The following is a 14,293-nucleotide window of genomic DNA, read 5'->3' as shown; positions in this document are numbered from 1 at the left end:
ATTATTTTTTATTAAATAAATGGAGACTTGGTGAGCATAAAATATTTATCAGAGAGAGAATAATATATAATTTCAAGAATTTTGTATTAATTAAAAAAAAAGTGTTAAAGTGTTATTATAATTGTCACCAGATGATGAAGGCAGACAAAAGGCAGGTTAAAAAATCCTTTTTTTTTTTTTTTTTTTTTTTTTTTTTAAAGAGTTTAATCCACAAGCAGGCAATAAGGCATAACAGTGTGTAAACATCCACACATGGAACACATGTGATGAATGAAAACAAATTAAGTGCCCATGAAAACTAAGGCAAACTGAACAGAACTGTGACAGTACTCCCCCCTCTGGCCAGACGCGACCTCGTGCGTAACAAAATATCAAAGGGAGGGACGGAGGGGGCTTTGGTGGTGGATGAAGGAGTGGAGCAAGGATGGTTACAGGGGACGGTGAAGGAAAGGTTGTCAGCAGCAACGGAGGAGGGGTGCCAGACAAACGACGACTAGACCCCGTCGACGATGATGGTGGATGTCCAATGGCATAGACCCAGATCCCAGAGATGACAGCCCACGGTGGAGATGAGGGAGGAAGGAGCCAGGGTAGCATGGAGAGTCAGATTAGAATTGAAATGAAAAACTTTGCTCACCAAAAAGACCGAATGTGCAGAAAACCTTCAGCCACCATTAGATATCTTCAGTGGGCCAACTGGGTGGACATTACAGTGTATAAAATGAAATCTAATTCAATGACAACTGTCATGTAGGGACATTTTATGCATAGACTTCAAGAAAGTTGCGCATTTAAACATTTGTGATTCTTTAGAATCATGAGAATATCCTTTGTATTTATGCTTCAGTGAGAAACAATGAAAATATGTAAATAATTGGCATTATTAACTGTCTAAAGTGTAGTAATTAGCATTCCTGCAGCTGACTCCTGTGTCATCCTGGAATCTATTCTGCAGCAGGTATAAACAAACTGGTCCCATCGGTTAGAAACTTGATAGAAATGTCTTTTTCCAACTATGGGCTTAATTTCATAGAGTTTATTCATTGTATATTCATTAGTCACATTTAAATGCAGACTCAAAACTCATCTGTTTAGCTGTGCATTTATTGAATGAGCACTGTGCGATGTCCGAACTGATTGCACTATATTATATGTATAATCGTTTTCTTAAATTCATTTTAAACCTCTTAAATCAAATTTCTTTTTTTTTTTTTTTCTTTTTTTTTTTTTTTTATAATTTTCAAAGTTTTTAAATTCCTTGTTTTATTGTTGTGATTACTGTTTTTATTTTATTTTATGTAAAGCACTTTGAATTACCATTGTGTATGAAATGTGCTATATAAATAAACTTGCCTTGCCTTGCCTATATAGATCCCACTCTGTTTGCCATTTGTTATTAACATAGGAACAAATTATTGGTTTCAAATCCATAGGAGGGGTTGGGATTATAGTCTGATCTTTATAGTTCTGCTGCCACCTCGTCTGCTGACCAGGATACAGCTATTTCTTTTTTCAAGTTGCGTGCGATGGTCGTTTAAAGCAAGTCATTTAAAAAAAGTTGTGCAAACAAATGTTACTAGGATGGCTGTTGCTGACTATTTATATCTAGTGGGTTTGGTGTCTGGTGTCTCAAATCCAATGACGTTGGTAGTGACGATTCTATCTGACCAATCAGTTATCTGCAGTGTTTACACATCCCATTTTAGTATCTGGACGGCTCGCTTGGAACCTCAACCGAGGTGGTACTAAAAAAAACGTTCCAGATACTAGGTACTATACACAGTGGAAAACCCCCCAAAAGTGAGCCGTACCGAGCCGTACCATGCAGTGGAAAAGTGCCAATAGTGCCATTGCCCATGGTGTTGTCAATGTCAGAACAGATTGAAAAAAAATCACACATTCATTATTCATCAGTGACTGTTTTGTTGTGATTGCTGCTAGTTTATGACATTTTAAAAAAATGTATGTAAACTTATGCAAGCTGATTTTTTTTGTATTCATGTAATATTCATGGTCGACTTTTCCATCCTCTTTTTTTCTCTGTTAACTGTTTGTTAATTAAGACAAATGAACTCACTGAAATGAAATTTTATCTTGGTAATTGATGTGGTCCGGCTTAACTGGACTGGTTCTTCTGTCAACGATAAGAAAGACAGATTACTGAGAGATTAAAGAGCTCTGAATCGAAGATCCGCAATACCTAATTACTCATTTAACAAATTAAATTACACATACAACTGGCAAACAAGATCACTAACAGATTTAAACACATGCTGATCGTATCATGGTTGATTCTGAGAACTCACCGTTTGTGTGGCACATTGCAGATCGTTTTATGTGGCCGTCTCAATGTAATACAGGCTTTTTAACAAGACTACTGCAGCGCTAGTCTGTGCTTCAAAACGTATGACCATGGTTCACCCCCACTTTGTTCACTGACCTTCTGAATTGTGTGTTCATGCTATTTTTAGTTATATCAATGATCCCTAAGTACTTTTGGACAGACAGAGATTCTGATTCTGCACACATTTCCACCAGTTTTCTTTACAGCCATTCCTGTATGATGACACTATGCAATTATTTGAATAAATATCTTCCATTGTGATCTATTATTGTGGTATTAACTTTTTAAGAAAAACCTACTCTTGAATGACACGTAAAAACAACAGAAAATCTGTCAGTTGTGACAGGTTTGTTTTTACAAGGTCCAAGTGGTAATTAGTTTTGAGAGTGAATCTGTAAAGTGGGCTTGTAGAATTGGACTAAACATAAATATTTTGCTTTCTCAGAGGAAATTTTTCAGGCCTTATGCTACCAGAACTAGAGCAAACACTGAACTAGAACTGCATGTTTTATTTCAGTGATCCGAACAGAAACAGGAAGAAACCAAAACACTTTGCAGAATTTTGAGCCGGTAGCAACACAGCAGGCCAAACTTATCTTGTTTTTATATGTTGTAGCCCTAAAAACATAAGAGAAGGAATCTTTATTTCAGACAGAAATATCAAACTCACGATGACTCTGCAATAGTGAAATACTGTACCTTCTGACTGTGCAAATAGTTGCATTGGATTTTAGGTTGAATGCACATAGGTGTAGTTAACAGAGTAAATATTATTGCAGTAAATGGATGTCCCATGCAAGGGTTTATGATCATTTGATCTCAGCATGAGATGATGCAGCTATCAAAGTACCAGACAGGCTGATTTTGTGTGGAGAAACCAAGGGGTCAAAGTCTGGCTGGTTAACATGACCCTGTTAGGCCCTGCTGGTAGATTTTGTAACTTACACTATCTTGAGAAATTGTAATCATTTTAATTAACAATTATTAATATTTAATTAATATTTTAATTATTTTAACATTAATATTATAACACCCATTTTTTATTATTTTAATTAATACAAAATCAGTAAAATTATATATACATAATTCTTATAAAAAAGAATTATAATTATCTCATTATGTATATGTATACACACACTGCTTTGTAAGAAAAGGAACTGATGCTCAGCAAGGATTCATTAAATTGATTAAAAAAAGTGACAGTACAGATATACATCTGAACTTTATATTTATCAAAGAATCTTGACACAATATTATTTTTTATTAAATAAATGGAGCCTTGGTGAGCATAAAATATTTCTCAGAGAGATTAAAGAGCTCTGAATCGAAGATCCGCAATACCTAATTACTCATTTAACAAATTAAATTACACATACAACTGGCAAACAAGATCACTAACAGATTTAAACACATGCTGATCGTATCATGGTTGATTCTGAGAACTCACCGTTTGTGTGGCACATTGCAGATCGTTTTATGTGGCCGTCTCAATGTAATACAGGCTTTTTAACAAGACTACTGCAGCGCTAGTCTGTGCTTCAAAACGTATGACCATGGTTCACCCCCACTTTGTTCACTGACCTTCTGAATTGTGTGTTCATGCTATTTTTAGTTATATCAATGATCCCTAAGTACTTTTGGACAGACAGAGATTCTGATTCTGCACACATTTCCACCAGTTTTCTTTACAGCCATTCCTGTATGATGACACTATGCAATTATTTGAATAAATATCTTCCATTGTGATCTATTATTGTGGTATTAACTTTTTAAGAAAAACCTACTCTTGAATGACACGTAAAAACAACAGAAAATCTGTCAGTTGTGACAGGTTTGTTTTTACAAGGTCCAAGTGGTAATTAGTTTTGAGAGTGAATCTGTAAAGTGGGCTTGTAGAATTGGACTAAACATAAATATTTTGCTTTCTCAGAGGAAATTTTTCAGGCCTTATGCTACCAGAACTAGAGCAAACACTGAACTAGAACTGCATGTTTTATTTCAGTGATCCGAACAGAAACAGGAAGAAACCAAAACACTTTGCAGAATTTTGAGCCGGTAGCAACACAGCAGGCCAAACTTATCTTGTTTTTATATGTTGTAGCCCTAAAAACATAAGAGAAGGAATCTTTATTTCAGACAGAAATATCAAACTCACGATGACTCTGCAATAGTGAAATACTGTACCTTCTGACTGTGCAAATAGTTGCATTGGATTTTAGGTTGAATGCACATAGGTGTAGTTAACAGAGTAAATATTATTGCAGTAAATGGATGTCCCATGCAAGGGTTTATGATCATTTGATCTCAGCATGAGATGATGCAGCTATCAAAGTACCAGACAGGCTGATTTTGTGTGGAGAAACCAAGGGGTCAAAGTCTGGCTGGTTAACATGACCCTGTTAGGCCCTGCTGGTAGATTTTGTAACTTACACTATCTTGAGAAATTGTAATCATTTTAATTAACAATTATTAATATTTAATTAATATTTTAATTATTTTAACATTAATATTATAACACCCATTTTTAATTATTTTAATTAATACAAAATCAGTAAAATTATATATACATAATTCTTATAAAAAAGAATTATAATTATCTCATTATGTATATGTATACACACACTGCTTTGTAAGAAAAGGAACTGATGCTCAGCAAGGATTCATTAAATTGATTAAAAAAAGTGACAGTACAGATATACATCTGAACTTTATATTTATCAAAGAATCTTGACACAATATTATTTTTTATTAAATAAATGGAGCCTTGGTGAGCATAAAATATTTCTCAGAGAGAGAATAATATATAATTTCAAGAATTTTGTATTAATTAAAAAATAAACTAAAAAGTGTTATTATAATTGTCACCAGATGATGAAGGCAGACAAAAGGCAGGTTAAAAAATCCTTTTTTTTTTTTTTTAAAGAGTTTAATCCACAAGCAGGCAATAAGGCATAACAGTGTGTAAACATCCACACATGGAACACATGTGATGAATGAAAACAAATTAAGTGTCCATGAAAACTAAGGCAAACTGAACAGAACTGTGACAGTACTCCCCCCTCTGGCCAGACGCGACCTCGTGCCGTAACAAATCATCATATCAAAGGGAGGGACGGAGGGGGCTTTGGTGGTGGATGAAGGAGTGGAGCAGGGATGGTAACAGGGGACGGTGAAGGAAAGGTTGTCAGCAGCAACGGAGGAGGGGTGCCAGACAAACGACGACTAGACCCCGCCGACGATGATGGTGGATGTCCAATGGCATAGACCCAGATCCCAGAGATGACAGCCCACGGTGGAGATGAGGGAGGAAGGAGCCAGGGTAGCATGGAAGCTGATGTCGACAGGGGCATGACCGACAGAGGTGGAGCCGTTAGATCCCAATGCACAGACGAAGCGTTGATGGAGCAGAGCGACAGGAAGCACATGAGGCCTAGGCGATATCACGGTGACGATAGTCTGTGGTGAAGCCAGACTTCCCGAGGCCTGAGGTGATGCCGGTGTGATGGAGGACCGAGGCATACACGAAGGGAACGAGAAGCCCGCTGCAGCCGGAGGGGTGGAGGAACAGAGCGTAGCGGAAGATCCACAACACCGTGGCAGAGGTAGAGTGACGACTGACCAAGGGGGCGCCGGTGGGATGAGGGAACCAGGTGGAGCCGTAAGACCGAGGGTGTCTGGTGGAGCTGAAGGTGGGAGGAGCCAAGGCAGAGCCGACAGGTTGATGGGCCGAGACAGAGCGAAGTGATCAGAGGCCAGAGGAGCCACCGGATCCACCCGCTAAGGCACTGATTGTGATTGCACAGACCATGCAAGTGTCTGTGCTGTCTAAAAACAGCGATGACGGTTCAGAGGAAGCAGATAAAGAGTTCATACAGTCCATAGTGCTGTCTAAAAATAGCGATGAAATATGGGATATGGTGGGAGACTCCGCGCTGAAATCCATCAGCCAGTCCACAGTCTAAATTTCCACCAATATACCCTCGGCCACTGATGTTGTGGGCTCACACCCCTGGTCAGACACACTGGGGAGCTCCTCTTCCGGGGCGAGGGTCTGTGCTGACCTCTTATCTTCCGGCACTGGCTGACGCGTTGCAGCGGATGGTTGCTCTCCATCTGTGGGGGGCTCACACGATTCCTCTGTGGTCGATGGTGGTGAAACAGGTTTTGGGTCTGGCTGTGTTCTGGACTGGGGGTAAATTCTCTCCAGACACGGGATGATAGCATCCCTCAAGTTAAATCCAGAGGTGCCTGGGAGGTCCACGAGGTGATGATAATTAGCCCCGATCCAGAACAGTGACTTAAGGGCCTCATCGTCAAAGTCCCGGAGGAACTATTGACTACAGAGTCAATATGGAGGAACTAAATACATGGTGGTGACAAACTAAATGATGATCAGCTGTGATGACTGGTTTGTGTCCATGGAAACAGATGATTGGCGTGGAACTCAAACAAAGGAACACGTGATGAAAGCAAACTGAACATAATTGTGACAATAATAATAGTAATATTAATAAATATCAATAAAATATTATAATACTAAATATTATTTCAGAATATTGTTGTTTTTACTGTATTTTTGATCAAATAAATGTAGCCTTGCTGATAACAAAAAATATTCCTGCTAATGTTTTTACAGGGAAAATCGTTATTGAATATAACAATTATTATATTAGTGCCTAAACGATACATAACAACATCCTATGCTCTGAAACGTTCCTCTGATTGTCTTGTTTCTCTCCATACGTCTGTGAAATGACTCTGTTGGAGTCTGTTTACATCAGTGAAATGATTTATAGAACGTCTCTTTCAGGATTTGTGGAATTCAAAAGGCTTGAGGAAAAACAATCTCTGTGTCTTGTACCTCTTTCTGTTTGTCAGGGTGGATTACTGAAGAGAAAGCAGTGAGCTGTGGCATAGAGAAAGGAAAGTGTATGAGCTCCTAAAGTGAATATGACACATCTATGAGAGAAAAATCTCATTTTTCACATCTGGGGAATATTGGCCCATTTAGGCCTTCAGTAGTCTGATGAACAGAACAGCAATGGGTCTTTTCTTATCTTTTCTGTTATAGCTATTCCCACTAGTAAAGGCTCAATCTGTTGCCACCTGTGAGCCACTGTGATTAACACATGTTAATACTAAGGTACAAATGACAGCAGGGAACATCAGGCGTTGCTTTCCCATGAGAATGCAGTAATTATTCAGTAATCTTGATGGGGATACAGTTACACAGCACAAAATTGTCATAATACAGGCAACTTATTGTACTTCCAATTCAATCAGTCGTGTCTGAATGGAAATACGTGGAAGGAGTAATTCTTTTAACTGAAGTAGGGTATAACCATAATTTCAGCTGAATGCACTGAATGTTTTTATTCAGAAGAAACATGCTCTTGAATATTTATTTGGTAAAGTCAGCACGGCTTGAAAAGTTGCCTGTCTTTTTATTCTGTATTTCTGCAGCCCATAACTTCGACTCATGAAAGGCCTGTTTTTAACAAGCTGAAGAATTGAGATTCATACGCCGTCACCACAGCACAGTGCAATGAAAGAGATTTCTCATTCTCTGTGCAAATGAAGTCACAATAAATGATCTGTGCTTCCCGACAGGAACCATCTTCAAACTTCGGAGAGATTCTCTGACACGCTCTCCAAACACACTCCATTCCTCTCAGCCCACTCCCTCCTTGAAATTCAAACCTTTCTCAAACTGAATCGTATGAATTATTTACCTCAGAGGACAGGACTGTGGGCTTCAAGCTCGGCTGATGACGACTTGGCTCAGTCCGTTTCTAAACTGTGTTTATTGTCATTATAGCTCTCACATTTCTTTCTGCCTTTAATGAAACTGTCTCATATTTAACAGTTAAAAAGAGCAATTACTGAATAAAATCTTGGTATTACCAGAAATATATGAAATACATATTCTTTTGGTGCCATCTCTGCTGTGGGATTAAAGGTGATGCAGTATAGCAGAAGTTCAAGCACGAGTCAAAAACAGCTCAAAGAGAAAGGCTTTCCGGAGTTGGACCTGAAGATGGAGCTCAATTGCAAAGAGCTTTTCAACTTTCAGCCAAGCCACATTTGACTTTTGACATTGTTTAACATCATAATGAATCTTTTCCAGATCAGTATATATCCAAGTACTACTCAACATATTATTAACAAGTAATTTTTACATTCTTTTGGATGCATTATGAAATGTAGCATTGGAATAATTGTGAGTGTGTGTGTGTGTGTGTGTGTGTGTGTGTGTGTGTGTGCGTGTGCGTGTGCGTGTGTGTGTGTGTGTGTGTGTGTGTGTGTGTGAACCTACTTAACCATATTTCGGGTACAAATCTGTACCCAAAAGTGAGCTAAACTTGACAAAATCTCCAAAACCTCCATTTGGGGACGTCCTCATTTGTAAAACTGGTATAAAAATAAAGTAAACTTTTTTTTTTTTAATTGTAAAAATGCAGAAAGTTTCCTGTAAGGGGTAGGTTTAGGTGTAGGGTTGGTGTAGGGCAATAGAAAATACAGTTTGTACAGTATAAAAAACATTACGCCTATGGAATGTCCCCATTTAGATAGCTAAGTAAACGTGTGTGTGTGTGTGTGTGTGGGTGTGTGTGTGTGTGTGTTTAGATTATTTCAAACACAAACACTGTCTTTAAGCCTTTCATATTGTATGTTAATTTAATGAGTCATTTACTATAGAAGTCTACAAAATTTGTATTCAGGCAGAACAAATGGCTACTTTTACATGCTTCTCAATGAATATAGATTAAATTAAAAAAAGATGATGATGAAAGAGAAGGATGATGAAAAAGATGATTTTTGTCTGTTATGCAGTTATAGCATCTACCCGCAGGTTTATATCATTGTAATACATTTTGTAAAATATATGGAATAGTATCTTATGAGCTTTTCTTTTTGTAATGTAAATACAATATAAAACACTGCTGGTGATTTGATCTTATCTGCACTCAAAAAATAAAGAAATAATACCTTTCCATTTTTCAGCTATAACTTTCATAGAGGGTAACAGTCAGGATCACTTCAAAGGATTTCAGACAGTTCATTATTATAATAATGATGACTAAGAGCACAATACCTTAATCTCAAGTTGTATATAATGTGTTTGATGGTGCATGAAATTCATGCAAGAGTCAAGAGAAATAAATGTCCTCCTCTCAACTTTCCCATATGAGTCATAGAGGAATTTAAGCAGGGTTGGCCTGCCATCTAGACTGCATTTCCCTGTCCCCAGCTTCTCTGAGTTCTCCATGTGAGTAAATCTACATTGATGACAGATGAGAAATATTGGCCAATAAAAAGTGAAATTTTGCAATGTCCATTAATCTTGTGACAGCTTTATGATTTCTTTTCAAGAATGAAGTATGTGCATTTAATGAAACGTCATGTGCTATGCAGTTTTTGGTGTGTTTTTGTGTTCACACTCTGTCAGATTTTTCCAGCACTCTCTTTTTGGATCTGTCAGTGGAGACTTGGGATATTGTGTTGGTTTTTTTAATCTTAGCAGGTTTCTGACAGTTATTTTTTAAGTGAAGGGTTGAATTTTTTCCTTAACAGATGCTAATGGCAATATAACTGGAAGCAACCGTTATTTTTGCCTTTTTCACTTTATATACTACAATATAGCACCACTACTAATGAATGTTGTTCTCAGAATACCCTTAAAGGCATTTTCAAAGTGAACTTTCTCTATATCATCTACAGCTTTTACATCCGCACTTCTCACTATAGGGGTAAAACTTCCACATTCATTTAACTGAAGAGTACTTTTGTTTCTTTTTTAAGTCCTTTTTTATTTATTTTATTTATTTATTTATTTATTGACTAACATTGTTGTGAACACCAGCATTTAAGCATTGCAGTCGCCATATTATATAAATGTAGTTTTTGCTGTGATGGCAAAGATGAATTGTCAGCAACCATACAGTCTTCAATGTGACATGATCCTTCAGAAAGTCTTCTGATATGAAATGTTGAAAACAGTTGTGCTGCTTAATATTTTGTGAAAACATAATACATTTTTATTTCAGAATGCTTTGATGAATAGAATATTTTTAACATTATAAATGTCTTTACTGTCATCTTTTATCAATTTATTGTCATTGCTGAATAAATGTATTAATTTAGTGTATGTAGAGAGAGAGAGAGAGAGAGAGAGAGAATTTGAATTTGAAAAATCCATTTTTATTTCAATCTAACAAACAATTACTAATTACATTATAAAATCCACAAAAAGCTCATAATACAAAAAACACTTTTACATACTTTATTTCATATACAACAAAATACTCCTTTACTGCAAAAATTATGCAAAAAATAACATCCCTTCACATACAGAAAATAATGCATTTCTACTACACCATTTCATTTCAAATGATGACAAATCATTCATAACTTCGAAAAAAAATTGAAATCCGTAATTACTCTTGATTGAGAGAGAGAGAATGTGTGTGTGTGTGTGTGTGTGTGTGTGTGTGTATCCCCAGTAATACCAGTAAACTTTGACCTTGTGGGGACTGATTTTGTTGTTGTTGGTCCCCATGAGGAAAACAGCTTATAAATCATACATAATGTAGTTTTTTGAAAATCTAAAAATACAAAAATGTGTAAGGGGTAGGTTTATGGTGAGGGGATAGAAAATACAGTTTGTACAGTATAAAAACCATTACGCCTATGGAATGTCCCCATAATGATAGGAATACCAGTGTGTGTGTGTGTGTGTGTGTGTATGTGTGTGTGTGTGTGTGTGTGTATGTGTGTGTGTGTGTGTGTGTGTATGTGTGTGTGTGTGTGTGTGTGTATGTGTGTGTGTGTGTGTGTGTGTATGTGTGTGTGTGTGTGTGTGTGTATGTGTGTGTGTGTGTGTGTGTGTGTGTATAATTGATATAAATATTTATATATTGACATAAATATTATTATTTTATATATTGCAACAAGACACAAGGACTTGTTAATTTTATTTATTTTGTTTTTTTAATCAGTTTTTCTAAATGAACCTCCTGAACAAACTAACATTAAACTGCATCGGACATCCCAGTGATTTATATGAGGGGAGACATTTTACATATTAGGAGAGTGTGTCTGCTTATTACCTCAGCTCACGTAACTGTAAAGCTGTTTGTGCAATACAGTGTAACAAAACTAGCAATGAAGCAATCATATGTAAAACGTAGCTCATTACTGGAAAAGCGCCACAGTTTTGAGAACAGCAAAGCTACTGTCAGGGTACATAAAAAGTTAAATTAGTGTCACACTTTTAGCCAGATACTCCTTAACATTGAGTTGATGTTGTTTTTATATCTGAATAACTATATATTTTGGGTCTTTTCTCTTTACATAATGTTTCTATTTAATACAGTATCTATCAAAATGTATGAGACAGTGATTTAAAGATCTTATATTATTTGAAAATATATCACTGAATGTCGTTTAAGTTTTAATGCACAAGGGAAAATATGCCACTCCACAGAGCAGATGGCAGGTGAACATAATCTCCCACGTACACCTGCTAAAGCTGAAGATTTTCAGCATGAGGTCACAGATCATGTTCAAGTTCACCATGCAGAGATAGTTGTGAAATTGTGTAAGCAGTGGGGTGTTTGCTAGTTTTCACAGCAAAAATCTGTATTATGTATTTATATAAGCAAAAAAAAAATATCATTGCAATAATTGTCAAACATTTAAGCATATAATGGAGAAGGGATTAAATACAAACTTCAGAATGGACACAACCAATAAGTTATTCAATCACCTAACAGTTGTGCACCTGCAGTCTAGTTTAGACTGGTGCTAAATGTGCTGAAAGTCACTCGGAGTTGTGAGAATCATTGAGAAACTTTGGTTCATCATAGACTGTTTTACTCACAAAAGACAGTGGTAAGCAGGGTTATTACAATTAACTGAAGCTCAAACTTAACAACAAAACTTTTTAATTGTTTAAAATAAGAAGAAAAACATTAACTCAAAAAAAAGTATTTTATTTTTAAGTATTTGTCACGGTGTGCCTACTGCGAGGAGCGAGGAGATGAAGGAGTGTGGAAACTAAAGAGATCCAAAGCAATCAGACTTTATTTACATCAAAACATGGGAACACCCACATAGCACACGGAGATTGACGTTTAAGACAGCACGCAGGACTCAGGAAACACAGGGCTTAAATACACATGGAATGTAATTGGGACACACCCTGAAATCAATGAACAATCAAAACATGGGAGAAACTGGGTAATGGGGAGCACATGGGGAGCAAAACACAAGACACAGAACTGACATTACTCCCCCCAACATCCAACGGCCTCCAGACTGGTACCTGTTCCGGGACCCATGGCAGATCAGGCAGTTCAGAGAGCCATGGTGGATCAGGCAGTTCAGGGCGCCATGGCGGAGCAGGCAGCTCGGGGAGCCATGGTGGAGCAGACAGTTCAGGAAGCCATGGCGGAGCAGACAGTTAAGGAGGCCATGGCGAAGCAGACAGTTCAGGGGGCCATGGCAGAGCGGCCTTGGCCTCGGCACTCGGCCCGGCCTCTATGGCCAGGGCCCTATAACCGTCCCCCCCCCCAAAAAAAATCCTTGGGGGAAATATCGGCCCCTGAGGCCCTCCGTGGGCCTGACGCGGGGCCTGTGGCCCTTCCTGGGTTTGACGTGGGAACAGGAGCCCTCCTTGTGCTGGACATGGGAACTGGAGCCCTTTCAGGAGCGGACTCAGGGGCTGGAGCTGACACTGGAGTGGGCTCAGGGGCTGGAGCCGACACTGGAGCAGGCTCAGGGGCTGGAGCTGACACTGGAGCGGGCTCAGGGGCTGGAGCCGACACTGGAGCGGGCTCAGAGGCAGGAGCTGACACTGGAGCGGGCTCAGGGGCTGGAGCTGACACTGGAGCGGACTCATGGGCTCAAGCTAACAGTCCTTCTCTCCGCCTACTCCTTCTCTGGTTTGGAGTGAAGGAGCGGGCTGCTGTTAGCTGAGGACTTGGGAGGGTATTGGCTGGCGGGCTTGCCACTGGAACGGCCGGCGGGCTTGACACAGGAACGGCCAGCGGGCTTGACAATGGAACGGCCGGCAGGCTTGACAATAGAATGGCTGGCAGGCTTGGCTTTGAAGTGGCCAGCTTACTTGACTGAGGAGCGGCCGGCAGGCTTGGCTTTGAAGCATCCGGCAGGCTTGATAACGGAGCAGTCAGCGGACGTGAACATGGAGCAGCCGGCGGACTTGACGGTGGGCTGGTTCTGAATCGGGGCCGGACACTCTCCAGACACCGGAGGATACCTTCCCTCCAGCACAGTCCAGTGGTGTCTGGGAGGTCCACGGGGAGATGGTAGTTGGCCCCAATCCAGAAAAGCGGATTCAGCCTCGCATCATCCAACGCCATCATCACGGCTAGCCCGCAGAATTCCTGAGCGTACTCCACGAACGGGAGATCTCTGCAGGCTAGGGCGAAAAACAAACTCTCGAAAAACAAAAACACTGAGAGAAGGGGCGCCACTTACTGTTGCAGGTGCTGTCTTCTGTCATGGTGTAACTACTGCGAGGAGACGAAGGAGCACGGAGACTAAAGAGATCCAAAGTAATCAGACTTTATTTACATCAAAACATGGAAACACGCACATAGCACAATGAGATTAACGTTCAAGACAGCACGCAGGAATCAGGAAACACAGGGCTTAAATACACATGGAACGTAATTGGGACACAATTGTAATCAATGAACATTCAAAACACGGGAGAAACTGGGTAATGGAGAGTATATGGGGAGCAAAACACAAGACACATCTGACAGTATTTCATTTTATTGCTAAAGAAACATTTTTCATTTTTATTTAGTTTAACATTATGTACTAACATAACTAAAAGTCAAACTGAAAATGAAATTAAAAATAAAATCTATAGACTTTTTTACAACCAAAAGACACAAATATATTGTGACGAGAGGGGCG

The 14,293-nt window shown here is 38.8% G+C and overlaps 1 long non-coding RNA gene across 1 annotated transcript; it reads right to left on the bottom strand.

Annotated features, from left to right (window-relative positions):
• Window positions 1–222: 222 nt before the first annotated feature.
• LOC107560160 (uncharacterized) lies at window positions 223–2,390 on the bottom strand. The gene is made up of 3 exons (XR_001605697.1): window positions 2,307–2,390; window positions 2,078–2,134; window positions 223–493 (listed from the first exon to the last, which is right to left on the bottom strand). It is a non-coding gene; the product is annotated as an uncharacterized lncRNA (long non-coding RNA).
• Window positions 2,391–14,293: the final 11,903 nt, after the last annotated feature.

This window comes from Sinocyclocheilus grahami, unplaced genomic scaffold, assembly GCF_001515645.1.
Source record: "Sinocyclocheilus grahami isolate Dianchi unplaced genomic scaffold, SAMN03320097.WGS_v1.1 scaffold712.1, whole genome shotgun sequence".
NCBI lineage: Eukaryota > Metazoa > Chordata > Actinopteri > Cypriniformes > Cyprinidae > Sinocyclocheilus > Sinocyclocheilus grahami.
Note: the sequence above shows the minus strand (reverse complement) of the source record. Positions and strands in the feature narration are given on the sequence as shown.